Source organism: Balaenoptera physalus (assembly GCF_965194825.1).
Source record: "Balaenoptera physalus genome assembly, chromosome: 3".
NCBI lineage: Eukaryota > Metazoa > Chordata > Mammalia > Artiodactyla > Balaenopteridae > Balaenoptera > Balaenoptera physalus.
In genome coordinates, this window is record NC_138890.1 from 58,236,732 (window position 1) to 58,250,811 (window position 14,080).

Consider the following 14,080-nt stretch of genomic DNA (forward strand, 5'->3'; position numbering starts at 1 on the left):
CATCCAGTGAAATATTATTCAGCAATAAAAAGGAATGACGTTCTGATAAATATGGATCAAACTACAATGTGGATGAACCTTAAAGACATTATGCTTCATAAGGAAAAGAAACCCACACTGTATGATCCCATTTATATGAAATGGCCAGAACAGGCAAATCTACAGAGGCAGAAAGTAGACTGGTGGTTGGGTAGGCCTGGCGGGAGGGCAGGGATGAGGAATGATTGCTAATGGGTATGGGGTTTCTTTTGGGGATGACAAAAAAAGTTTTAAATTAGACAGTGGTGATGGTTGCACAACTTTGTGAACATACTAAAACCACTTAATTGTATACTTGAAATGGGTGAACTCCATGGTATGTGAATTACATCTCAATAAAATTGCTCAGAAAACCCCCAAACCATGGCTAATGAAATAATGAACCCAGTGACAGGGCTTTGCTGAAGGATGTGGTCTTACCCCGTCTGCTCTGATAAGCTTATGTCTCATCCCACCACGCTTGGCCACAGGCCACCCATTCAATTCAAGTGGAAAGAATATAGACGGAAAAGATAGGCTCCATAGATTTCTCCCCAGAGTCTAAACTGGAGGATCTTTTTTCTTCTTTCTTGTACAGATCATTTTAAATTTTATGGAATCAATCTCACTATTCTATTTTTGTTTCTGGGTTTCAAATCATGCTTCAAAAAGCATTGATGGTAAATCTCATTACCTAATGCTTTCCTCTAATGCTCTTCTCTCATGTTGTCCTCTAAGGTTTGTCTTATTACATTTAAACCTCTTATTTAATTGGGAATTTAAATAAAAAACTGGGGATCCAGGTTGTTTTTGTTTGTTTTGCCAAATAGATAGCCAATGATTAGATCAGGTTAAAATTTGAGATTAAAATGGACTTGGGGCATCTTGTAACTTCCTGAAATTCAGTATGAAAAAGTGTGTGTGTGTGTGTGTGTGTGTGTGTGTGTGTTGTATACATTCCAACGCACCAAGGCCTAATCCAAGTCAACAAGACAGTTGTTAAACAATTACAGGGGAGGCCTGAGTGATTACCCATAGGGAAAGTTCTCTGTCACATATGAAGGGAGAACCCCACCCCCTTTGGCTTTGACGTGTTACTGAGGCAGAGAACGAGGGTGCCTCTCACAGGCTCCCCTGGGCCTATAACACTTTAGGTTTCTGATCATTTGCTGACAAACCAATGGAGCTGATACATCATTTTAGCTGACAGAACTTGGGGCCCTCCTGTCACAAAGAATTGGAGGAGGTTTCCTGTCCAATAAATATAAATAAATGATATAGTGAAAATAAAACTGCCATTCCAAAGAAAATAGCAGATCCTTCCGTGCAGACTCATGTGTTCACGTAATAAACGTATAAGCAACACCCACTGTGTGCCAGGCACTGTCTAGACTGGTGGTTCTCAAAGTCTGGTCTGTGGACCAGCAGCGTCAGTATCACCTGGGAACTTGCTAGACATGCAAATTCCCAGGCCCGCTCCAGACCTACTGAATGAGAAACTCTGGAGTTGGGGTACAGTCATCTGCGATTCTGATGCACATTCAAGTTTGAGAACCATTGGTCCAAGTACTGGGAATATAAGGGTGAAAAGACAGATAAAATCCCTGCTCTCCTCATGGACTTTACATTCCAGTGTGTGCGGTAGGAGAAGACAGACAACATATAAGTAAACAAATAACTGAACATGATAATTCTCAGCTAGTAAAAAGAATCTATGAAGAAAAAGAAAAGATCTATGAGGGGCTGATTTCGAACAGGTGGTCAGGGAGGAGGGTCTGAAGTGAGACCAGAATGATAAGGAAGGGCCAGCCATGTAGAGAATCAAGGGGCAGAAAAGAAATGCATGCACTTCAGGCAGAGGGAACAGTAAGTACAAAGGCCCTGAGGTAGGACCACACTTGGCCTGGATGAGGAACAGTGAGGCTGGAGCACAGTGAGAAGAAGGAATGCATCGGGGATGGATTTGGAGAGGCAGGTGGTGACAGCAAGCTTAGCTTTTGTTCTTAGTGCCAGAGAAAGGCACTGGGCAGTTTTGACCAAATAGAAACATGATCTGATTTACCTTTTAGCAGGATCCCTCTGGAATGAACTGTAGGGGGTAAGGGTAGAAGCAGGGAAGTCGGCGAGGAGGTATTGCAATAATGCAGGCAAGGAATATTGGCACTTGGATGTACCAGACCAATGTGCAAAGATCTATTATTAAGTGAAAAACAAACAATGCAGGACACTGTCCCTAGTAAACTGCTTTTAAGCATACACACATTCAGGTGTATAAAGACATTTCTGTCCCTCAAAGGATCCAGAAAAAAAAGTAAATAGTGGTTATCTTGGGAAGAAGGGGGTTAGTGAGGGTCATTTTATACCTCTCTGTACATTGTGCATTTTTAACATGTGCACAAGGCATTACTTTTATTTAAAGATAAAATATTTTAAAATAAAAATTGAAAAGCTGAGGTCGAGGAAAACATACAATAGGCAATGGGTGACCAATATCAGAAAGAGGAAGCCTACTTCTCATGGGTGTGACCCTCTCTAATTAGGCATCCTCCCCTGAAGCCGCTGAGAGCCAGGCTGACAAACTGGGACAAGTTCCTGTTCTCAGGTTAGAGTGGGATCAGAGCGAGGCACCTTCCCACTTGAGGACCTCTGGACCCCATTTCTGTCCTGTAGCTCTGGTGATGTTTGTGTCTGTCAGGTCTCCTTGGGCAACGAATACAATTTCCTGTGACTGTCTGCTGTATTTCCCTGTGCCCTATTTGTCAAATTGCTCCCCTCTGTCATCTTGGCAGCTGGTTCGCCAGGAGGCCAGCATGCCCTTCATTTAATTGCATGATTGGGCATAAACAGAAGGAAATACTTTACTTCGGGGAGAAAGTGGCAGGCAGTATCTGATTTCTCTTGTCAGCTGATTAGGATTTGTTGAGTCCGAGCAAGGTCAAATGAGATTAGAAAGAAAATGCAGTGTGTCTGGTATGCACTTCACATAACTGTACCGTTTATGTAAACAGGATGTACGAAGGGGAGATTTTAAAGCAAATACTGAATGTCAGCCTCAAGATTCAAGAACAAGAAGCCAGGGCTTATGTGTTATGCCGGGAGAGAAAGAAAGTTTATTTTCTGGGACATTTGGAGTCCTGCTGAATCTATCACGCTCTGATTCCTTTTTCATGTTGGTGCAGTTAAAAAGTGACAGTTTTACGTCTGCTTTTCAGAGGCACTGAGCACAGAATAAGAAAAAACCGAAGAAACGCCCCATTCTACCTTTCTCGTCCTTCTAAAGCTCTTATAAGAAGTTTAGAACCACTTTCTGTAATAGCTGCCGCTGAAGTGCTTAGTAGTGAGTCAATCTCTTAGGACACGGAAGGAAAAATCTCACCTCCAGCACCGGCCAGAACATTCTAGACATGGCTGACTCTGGCCAAGGCACACCTCTGTGGATAAACCTACCTGGCTTCTACTAGGATTTTTGTTGGTCCTCCAAATCTGTCATTTTCTTCCTTTCTCAGATCCACCCTCTGCAGTGCTAGTAAGCACGCATATAAAGTTTTAATCACTTAAACACCTTAAATAGTTTTAATGGCTTTAAAAGTGGTCTAAACGCTTTGAGGGAAGATATGGTTTCTGTTACACACTCTCTATAGGATCTAGCATCTTGTGAATGCTTAGTAAGTGGCTCCGACAGCTATTATTTCCATGGACTATTTCCTAGCCCAGAGCTGGAAGGCTATTCTGAGGCCAGACTTTTAAACTAGGAAACGTCTGTCCCTTCCCATGCTAAATAACAGAGGGGCCAGGAAGTATTAACATTATCATGTCTCATGACTCCAAGCATCTGAACATATATTATTTAAATGATAAATCTAGATGTGGTACACACACACACACACACACACACACACACACACACACATAAATGGAGTACTACTCAGCCATAAAAAAGAATGAAATAATGCCATTTGCAGCAACATGGATGGACCTAGAGATTATCATACTAAGTGAAATAAGTCAGAAAGAGAAAGACAAATACCACATGATATCACTTATATGTGGAATCTAAAATACGACACAAATGAACCTATCTATGAAACAGAAACAAACTCACAGACATAGAGAACAGACTTGTGGTTGCTATGGGGGTGGGAGGTGGAAGAGGGATAGAGTGGGAGTTTGGGATTAGCAGATGCAAACTCTTACATAGAGAATGGGTAAACAACAAGGTCCCACTGTACAGCACAGGGAACTATATTCAATATCCTGTAATAAACCATAATGGAAAGGAATATGAAAAAGAATATATATATGTATAACTGAATCACCTTGCTGTACAGCAGAAATTAACACAACATCGTAAATCACCTATATTTCAATAAAATAAATTTTTTAAAAAAGATAAATCTAGAAACTTCCATCTCAACATGGAACTTGAGGGAAGTTAAACCGAAACATTAAAAAATTCAATATTGAGGAGAATTATATTACAGTAAGTACTTTAAGGAACTGAGGAATCAGTTCCCAGTATTTGGACAGGAACTTTGCCGAACAACACCTGATATGTAATAAAGAAATTGGTTTATATCAGTAGCTAGGGGTTGTATTTGCCTAAGAGCTGTGTGGTTTTTTGGCTTTTTTTTTTTTTTTTTTTAACAGCATTTCACAACTAGATGTAATGGAGAAATAACACTAAAATAATGACTTACACTTGCATTACCGGTGTTCAAGGTGCTGTCACATACTTGGGCACATGTGACTGTCACCATAATCGTGTTGGCTCGCGGGAGAGGCGTGGCTCGGAAAGCCTCATGAATCTCCTTCAGGAAGGAGGGAGTCAGAGCCCTGAGATGCTGAGCAGCCCAGAAATGGTCCACAGCACTGTGTGGGCAGGTGCAAGGGTGCTAGCCTGAGTTGGGAGACCGGGTTTCAGACCCGGTGAGAACTTAGTAACTACGGGGGCAACCTGGGTGAGACGCTGAGCTGTATCTCTGTCCTCGGTGTTTTTAGGGTGTTTCCTAACTTTACAATCTATCATGCCATGTGGTTAAAAACAGTTCACCTGCCCCCTGCATGCAGCAAAGCAATTCTCCAATACTGAGAAGATGACTGTCCGAAATATTTTCATCTATGATCCAGAGGTCCTTGGGAATCGTGCAGATGCTCGAGAAAATTACTATTTTTAAAAAAGCAAATTATTAGGACCTTTGAATATGTGGAAGTGGCAATTCATGGAGGTTCCCGTTCATAAAGTTTGGAGAAATCAACTCTTTCTGTACCTCTCAAGTCCCTTTTAGGAGAGCTGTGGCTCCTCCGTTATCGGAGCTGTGTGATGTCTGTGCCTCTAGTTCTGTCACAGGAGGTGAGCTTCTCTGAGCCTGTCCCTTCAGAGGCACATGAAGGCTCCCTGGCTGCTCCCTGATGAGTTTGGAGAACAGTTTTCCACCCCCACCTTCCCAGAGGAGGGAGAGACCAGTGAGCATACTTCTAGTTCCGACAGGTCCATCTGTACCTCCTATCTGAATCACCAGGTGGGCAGGCTTGCGCACACACTCTGGGACACCTCCCAGGCTCAGATCCCTGCATAAGCAGGTAGGACTCTTCATCAATTACAGGCAACTATTCATCATGTTTCCATTTGGTCTCTTCAAAGACACCTCCTGAGCTGTATCCTTTCAGTCCAGTTTCATTCCTCACCTTGTAGCCAAAGAGTTATTATTTGTACAGGCAGCTTCCTCTCTCTGTTACCCCATCCTGGCCAGGAGCACAAAGACGATGCCCATGGTCCACTGAAGAAATCCCCACCTGATGATTCGCCTAGTTCAGCACGGACAGGCTTGACCACTGGTGAGGAAGGGCAGAAATATTCTCTCTGCAGCCCCTCCCCAGCCCTAAACTGCATGGCCACTGCCTCGAGCAGCTTTGCAAAAATGGGAACAGCACAGACAGACACACACACACTGCCACACACAGACATCTACACCCTGTGCAGGGATGCCAGATGCCAGAACCGAAAAGGATTCCCTTTCATCCAGCAGCCTTCTGATTGCAGAGGAGTGTCTCTGAGCCGTGACCCGCTGTTTCCCTGCCAACTGAGGCCTCAAAATAAACAGGAATCTGCTCAGACAGGCTAGTAGTCCATTCGGCTCAGCCATTTGCCCCAAGACAAACCACGCTAAAATAACACCCAGGAGAGCTGCCACTGCCGTCTGCTGTCTCTGCCTCCCTTCCCTGCTGGCCACCAGCTCTGTGCCCCTGGGCCTGCCGCTGGCTGCCCAGGGGTGGGGGCCCTTAGAGCTCCGTGTGCATCCCTGTGGGCGGGGTCGCTAAGGCAGGTCCCCTCTGAGGATCAACGAGGCCAGAGAGGGACCTAGAGGCTGCATTATCAGTCCCCCGCCTGCCTCCCTGCTTCCCACACAGCCCTGCGGGACCCGGAGCCGGCTCTGTGGCACGGTGTCTGCAGGCAGACCAGCAACCTGATGTACATGCCACGGCCCGTCCCCTCTCCCCACACAGAGCCGCAGCCACCGGGAGGTTCACAGAGTCGGCTTGGGGCTGCTGGGGAAGCAGCTGCAGCGCGGTGACAGTGACACCACAGAGCGGACGAGACCAAGTGGATCCCCTTTCCGTTCGACCGGAGAAGCCCTCAGCCTGCAGGCTGTTCAGGTAAGAATCAGGGTTTCTGTTCTGAGCAGGTTATAGTATATCCAGAGCTGAGGTGGAGTGAGTGAGTGAGTAAGTGAGTGAGTGAGTGAGTGAGTGTGTGTGTGTGTGTGTGTGTGTGTGTGTCCCTGAGTGCAAGTATAAGGCTGCTTGGAAGAAAAAGAAGGGCTGGCTAATGGCATAGACATGTAAAAATAGCACCTGGAGTGCAGAGACTGTGAGAATAATCATGCACCCGCTGCCCCCTTGATCTTCATCCCCGCACTGCCGGGCCATGAGGGCTGGAGGGGGCGGAAGGTTCTCATTCATTAAAGCCTTTGTGGTTCAGCAGGACGCTGTGGCCTCCGAGAGCCTGGCTGGCATCATCCTGCTGGCCACACTTACCCCCTTAGGTAGCCTGGAAATTCAGCCACCTAGAAATCCTGTCCACTGGGTGGGCACCTTAATCTTGGTCAACCTTTTGATATAAAAGTTGGGCTGAAACATCGGATTATCTGAGTGTGCCTGAGAGGGTGGGATGCTGATGGCCCTGCTGGTCACCTGGATTACTTCTTACTGTCCTTCTGACCTTCTTTGAAAATCACATCCTCATTTCAGTGCCCCTCCAGATAGGCACCGGCAGAGAGGGAATGGGAATGGCTGGCCACTGGGCACATTCTCTGGCACTGACGCTATCCACACCTACGTCACTATTATATGCCAGAAGTATGCAAGGCTTCTAGACGCAGCGCTCGAAAAATTCAGACCTCCAGGCGCTGGGGTGGGAATTTCAGGCATTTAATCACGGACCCATTTTTCAGAGACCCAAGAGGGCACCCACTTATCTCACCTCTCAGGTGCAAGAGCTCGCTCTGTGCCTCAGCAGACACAAATGCTCTGTGCTCTCTCTGGTGTTTAAATCCACCCCCACTTTCCTGCTTTGGTGACTGGCACTTTCCCTTTCATTCGCTATAGGGATGCAATTGTTTATGATTTAGCTCCGTGAACACCAGTGGGCGGATACAAGCATCCGGGCAGAGGGTGAACCGGGCTCTGAGTGAGGGCGAGCCAGCCCAATGGTGGCAAAGGGTTGGAGAGAAATCAGCTTTGCCGAGTGGTGTCTAGCAAAGGGCTGGCCAGCTGCCTTCCAGGGCTGTCTGGGTGAATGAATGTGGATTTTGGTGGAGACTGTGATTCACAGTCGCAAACTCCCTTTGTTTTCTTTGTGTTGGTCACTGAGGGCTTCCGAGGAAATTCCCCTTTTGAGATCATGTACATGACTGTCTTCTGTTGATTCTACCTTTTTAGCACGAGGAAATGGATTTGTAAATGCAGATTTGTAAAATTAACTTCATCAAAAGCCAAGTTAATACATGAAAAATTAAGGGACAAGACACTGAGTTACTTGTAAACTTCCTCCCAAATCTGGTGTGCACATACACATATATGGCTTGCCAGGTTCCAAAAAGGATTTAAGGAAGCAGTATCCAGTTCATTAAATGGTTTGATTTTACAGGCAGGTAGCACCAACTCTGATGGTGACATTTCCACGGTGACAGTGGACGGACATCCATGCGTTCTGTCTACACCTAGCAAAGGGATGTCTGATGCCAGGACAGAGATGTGCTCACTCACTCTGCTGACGTGCACTATGTGGACCCTGAATAAACTATTACGGGTCATGGAGCCGCTGGCCCCCCTGTGCCAGCTTCCAGCAGTCAGAGACCATACAGAAGGGAAGACACATCCCTTCCACCTCATCAAATAGGCACTACTTGGCTAATGCAATACTCCTTGATTTAAGCTACTGGAAAAATAATCTGCAATCAGTCGTGCTACAGACATACCCTGTTTTAGGTCAATCTAACAACTATCCAGGACACGTAAATTGTAAGCGAATGACTGTTTTTCCTTAAGAAAGGATTCACTCATCAAGTTCATCAAATACTGGCAAGGTGTCCCACCTCAAGATGGGACTGGATCCAGCCCATTCAGCCATAGAGAAAGGTGGGGACTTACCTGGGGGGGCAGGTAACAGACAATGAACCTGGGCTGACAGGATGTCCAACTCAGCTGGGAGGTAAAGGAGTCCAAGGTAGAGGAACAAGGACAAGCATCTGGGCCAGTGGCCTACAGCAAGAGAAGAGGGAGGGAGGGAATAGTAATTATTATTATTATTATTATTATTTTTGGTTGCCCTGGGTCTTAGTTGTGGCTCCCGGGCTCCTTAGTTGTGGCATGCAAACTCTTAGCTGTGGCATGCATGTGGGATCTAGTTCCCTGACCAGGGATCGAACCCAGGCCCCCTGCATTGGGAGCGCAAAGTCTTTTTTTTTTTTTAATTAATTAATTTATTTTTTTTGGCTGCGTCGGGTCTTCGTTGCTGTGCATGGGCTTTCTCTAGTTGCGGTGAGCAGAGGCTACTCTTCGTTGCGGTGCGCGGGCTTCTCATTTTGGCGTGGCTTCTCTTGTTGTGGAGCACGGGCTCTAGGTGCACTGGCTTCAGTAGTTGTGGCTCGTGGGCTCTAGAGTGCAGGCTCAGTAGTTTTGGCGTACAGGCTTAATTGCTCCACAGCATGTGGGATCTTCCCGGACCAGGGCTCGAACCTGTGTCCCCTGCGTTGACAGGCGGATTAACCACTGTGCCACCAGGGAAGCCCAATAGTAATTATTTTGATTCCTAAATGTTACTACTTAAGAGAGGCAGCAAAATAGTGGTTAGGTACATGGATTCTGCAGCCAGGAAGAAGCTGGGGTTCAATTTGGACTCTGACACTTACTAGTCCTGTGACCTTGTGCCTCAGTCTCCTCATCTGTAAAATGGGGTAATAAAGTACCAGCCTTATTACTGAAAGGATCAAATGAGTAACAGTCTTAGCTCAGTGCCTGGTTTATAATGAGTAAAACCTAAGTATTTCTTGTTGCTATTGTTATTACTATTACTATTATCATTGAAAGGTGAGTTCTGAAAAGGCTGCTCACAAGTCCATTTGTTCCAAGGTCCAAAGTGACTCTCTGAGTGACCATCAGTGCCACCTTCTGGGCAGCTGGAGGTGCTTTTGCTTGGTGTGGAGTTTTGCTTGCATTTCCAAGCTTTCAGAATAGAGGAGCTTCTGTGCTCGTGGCCAGCGTTTCTTGAGCCCTTATATGAGCCAGGCACGGTGCCTGACTTTACGTGTGTGACCTCGCCGGATTCTCGTAACAACCCTGTGAAGTAGGGCTGTCACGGCTGCAGAAATTGAGCTCGGTGGGCTGGGCCATTTGCCTACAGTCACGCAGTTACCAAGTGGCAGAGCCAAGCTTACACCCGGCTGTGCTCCTAACCGGTATGCCGTCTATGATTTGGGGGATCACTGCAGGTGTCCTGAGAGGCAGGTGGAGTTTGGTGACAGAGGGACTTCAGCAGCAGATGAGATCTGAAGGCCCTAGAAAGTAGACCAGAATTTGGAAGCTTTGCCAAGAGACAGCAGGACCCTAAATTGGCCTGGGGACAGAATCTCAGCCTTGAGGACCCATGACCTTTGGGGCTCGGTGTTTGGGAACAAGACATGAACGCAGGCCCTGGGGGACAAGGTGGGCCTCAGGCTTTCCTGCAGCAGGCAGTGGATGGTGCCCAATAAGAGAGGAAATGGTACAGAGACGGACACAGCAAGGGTGCTGGGCCAGAGATCCTGACACCCCTCTAGCCTAAGGTCAGAGGTCATCTTGAGCTAAGCCCGAGGTCAAGACTAGGTGACTCCAGCCGTGGAGAGAGGAGGAATGGGCAATCCAGAACGTAGTGTCTGGGCTCAGTGAAGTTTATAGTGATGTAAAAGGCTTGATTTGCCAATGCAATTTCTCTAAATTGAATGTTTAAAACGTGACACACAGAGATTTGTTTTATGCATAATTGCTCAAGCCCACTTCTCTGACTTCACCCAAGGAATGCTGGTGATAGGAACAGGTGTGAGAGTGTGCCTACCTCACAGCAGGGCTGTGTAGATCTGGGGGTTACTGATGGACAAGACTCATCTTTGCCGCTCCAGAACCTGTGGTCTGGCCCAGGTGTTTTTGTTTTTTTTGTTTTTTTAAAATTTATTTATTTATTTACTTTTGGCTGAGTTGGGTCTTCGTTGCTGTGCACGGTCTTTCTTCTAGTTGCGGCGAGCGGGGGCTATTCTTGGTTGCGGTGCTCAGGCTTCTCACTACGGTGGCTTCTCTTGTTGCGGAGCATGGGCTCTAGGCGTGCGGGCTTCAGTAGTTGTGGCCCGTGGGCTCAGTAGTTGTGGCTCATGGGCTCTAGAGCACAGGCTCAATAGTTGTGGCGCATGGGTTTAGTTGCCCCACGGCATGTGGGATCTTCCCGGACCAGGGCTCCTGTGTCCCCCTGCATTGGCAGATGGATTCTTAACCACTGTGCCACCAGGGAAGCCCTGGCCCAGGTGTTTTCAAACTTTAATGTGCGTGAGAATCACATGGGAGCTTCTTTAAAACATCAGGTTCATAGAGAACAGACTTGTGGTTGCCAAGGGGAAGAGGAGGGGAGGGACAGAGTGGGAGTTTGGGGTTAGCAGATGCAAACTATTACATATAAAATGGATAAACAACAAGGTCCTACTATATAGCACAGGAAACTATATTCAATACCCTGTGATAAACTATAATGGAAAAGAATATTTTTAAAATGTATGTATATGTATAACTGAATCACTTTGCTGTACAGCAGAAATTAACACATTATAGATCAACTATACTTCAAAAAATAAGTTAATTAAAAAGATTTTTTAAACTTCAGGTTCCTGGGACCTACCCACACAAGTCCTGACATAGCCGGGTTCGTGAGGGGCCCAGGATTCTGCATTTCCTGGCTGGGGCCCAGCTGGTTCTGATGCCTTTGGTCCACAGGCTACAGCTGAAGAAGCCTCGGGCTGACCATTGCTCTGGTTCCCTTGTCTTCATTGCTGTTAATGAGAACAGAGTCATGGGGCCTGAATCAGTGGCAATTAGCCTCTTCTCTGTCACAGCTTCTTCCTGGACCACCATTTTACTTAGGCTAGACCTCCGCTGCTGGTAATAGCAGCGACAGCCCGCCTACTGCGTACTGCGTTACCATGTGCCGGGCACAGTACTAAGCCCTTCACAACCATCCCGTAAGTTAGGTGCCATTATTATCACATTTGACAAGTGAGGGGAAAGGCCCCATTGCCAGTATGGGGCAGATCTGAGATATGAACCCAGGCCCCGCAGATCCCCAGAGCATAGCCACGGAACCCCCGGGCGAGGCTATGAACATAGTTTTAGCTCTCTGTCAGTTCAACCCTCCTTTCTCACTCTTGGGTGTCTTTCTCCCCTTCACATTCCGATCTTGTCCTCCCCCATCCCGAGACTCCCATATAATTTCTTCAGAAGATGATGTGTCCCTGTGGTTCCCTATTTTTATCTCATTCAATAAGTCAAAAAGGGTGTGGTCAACGGGTGGGTAGAAGGTAGTTGTTATGGGTTAAATTGTGTTCCCCCCTCAAATCCATATGTGGAACTCCTAACCTCCAGTATTTCAGAATGTGACCTTATTTGGAGACAGTGTTCTGACAGAGGTCATCAAGTTTTGTTTCGTTTTATTTATAAATTTATTTATTTATTTGTTTATTTTTGGCTGCGTTGGGTCTTCGTTGCTGAGTGCGGGCTTTCTCTAGTTGCGACGAGTAGGGGTTACTCTTTGTTGCGATGCGCAGGCTTCTCATTGCGGTGGCTTCTCTTGTTGTGGAGCATGGGCTCTAGGCACGCAGGCTTCAGTAGTTGTGGCACACGGGCTTAGTTGCTCCACAGCATGTGGGGTCTTCCTGGACCAGGGATCGAACCTGTGTCCCCTGCACTGGCAGGCGGATTCTTAACCACTGCACCACCAGGGAAGCCCATTTATCAAGTTTAAATGAGATCATTAGGGTGGGTCCTAATCCAGTATGAGTGGTGTCCTTTTAAAAAGGGGAAATTGAGACACAGTGACATATACAGAGGGAAGCTGATGTGACAAGACACAGGGAGAAGACGGCCATCTACAAGTCAAGGAGAAAGGCCTGGGCCAGATCCTTCCCTCAAAGCCCTCAGGAGAAACCAACCCTGCAGATGCTGTGATTCTGGACTTCTGGCCTCCAGAACTGTGAGACAAGAAATTGTTGTGTAAGCCACCCAGTCTGTGGTACTCGTTACAGCAGCCTTAGGAAACGACTACAGTAGGAATCAGATTTCCCCTCTAGGCCCTGGGTCTGGGCTGATCTAGGTGAAGGCCAACACATGCTGCCAAGCTGTGGCAACTTTTTCTTTAATTCTGAGTGCTTTTCTTAAATAGTGTTCCTGGGAGCCACAGGTAGGCCCAAGGCCCAGGAAGGAAGAAGGAATGAATAGAAAGGATGAAGAGGAAGGAGGGAAGGGGAAGCAAAGAAGAAAGGAGGCAGCAGCAGAAAGAGAAAGAGAGAGTGGAGACCAGGATGGGCACGCTGGAGGCCATCCCTGACCAGTTCAGGTCATGCAGCTCATTCGTGGGGCCCCTCCTGCGTGCCAGGAGCAGGCCACCGGGCCTGGGACCACCAGTCCCTACTTTCATGAACGTTAGAAGCTAGGTGGGTCCACCGACATCCTTCGTGCAGGAACTCCCCCTGAAGGCACAGGGAAGAGTGCTGGACCCAGTCAGGGGCTCTGGAAAAGCTTCAGCGGGGAGGTGATGCTTGGGCTGAGATCTGGAGGATGAGCAGGGGTCAGATGGGTGAGGGCTGAACGTTTCAGGTGGAGGGAGAGCATGCGTGAAGGTCACATGGTGTGAAAAGTGTGGCTTCACCAAGGAGCGGAGGGGAGGCCAGTGCAGCTGGAAGGCAGGGAAGCAGGGGGGCAAGTTGGCGTCAAAGGGGCAGGTGTGGGCTGGACCACAGTGGCCACATTGAGCATTTAGGTCCTTTGCTGAGAGCCACAGAAAGCCAGAGAAGGAGGAGATCCTCTATAGGGTAAACTCTGATTTCAACAAAGGACAAAGAAGTTGCTGGTGTGGTTCAGCAGTGGGTCAGCCCTGAAGCAAGACGGCAGGCTTCCTGAGCTCACAAATCTAGGGTTGGCTGCGTCATGATTAGGGAATAAGGTTCCAGGCCACTTCCCAAACAGTGTTCTAGCACAGTCCCCCTCAGCTGAGCATGCTCTAGGTGCTGGACATGGGCCCACTGGAAAGGGTTTAAATAGGGACAGCTGTCTCCTGCTGATGAGGTTAATTTGTGAGCTTGGCAGCCAGGCCAGGCTCAGACTGGGGTTGACCAGGCAGCCCCTTCTTTGGTATCATTTGAAGGACACAGAGAGGTCTTGTGAATATAACCTCTCCTTTGCCTGCTGAACTTTGCCTGAAGCTATGGGAGAGGGCCAGCAGTCAGCAGGACAATTATTCAGCATGCCTGTGGAGAAAGGTCGAGATTCA

General features: G+C 47.3%; 2 protein-coding genes across 3 annotated transcripts in view; one reads left to right on the forward strand and one right to left on the reverse strand.

Annotated features, from left to right (window-relative positions):
- Positions 1-14,080, reverse strand: part of LOC309657189 (uncharacterized protein) — a 357,540-nt gene that overhangs the window by 67,663 nt on the left and 275,797 nt on the right. Inside the window, exons 7-8 of the mRNA XM_082454336.1 lie at positions 11,438-11,588; positions 8,668-8,778 (exon numbers count right to left, since the gene is read on the reverse strand). The gene's annotated coding sequence lies outside the window, so the exon portion shown is untranslated. The remainder of the gene's footprint in view (positions 1-8,667; positions 8,779-11,437; positions 11,589-14,080) is intronic.
- The window catches only part of FGF1 (fibroblast growth factor 1), a 102,602-nt gene that overhangs the window by 3,752 nt on the left and 84,770 nt on the right, over positions 1-14,080 (forward strand). Inside the window, exon 2 of one of the 2 annotated variants that reach the window (XM_082454322.1) lies at positions 6,427-6,672. The gene's annotated coding sequence lies outside the window, so the exon portion shown is untranslated. The remainder of the gene's footprint in view (positions 1-6,426; positions 6,673-14,080) is intronic. The other variant, XM_082454321.1, reaches the window with a different exon arrangement.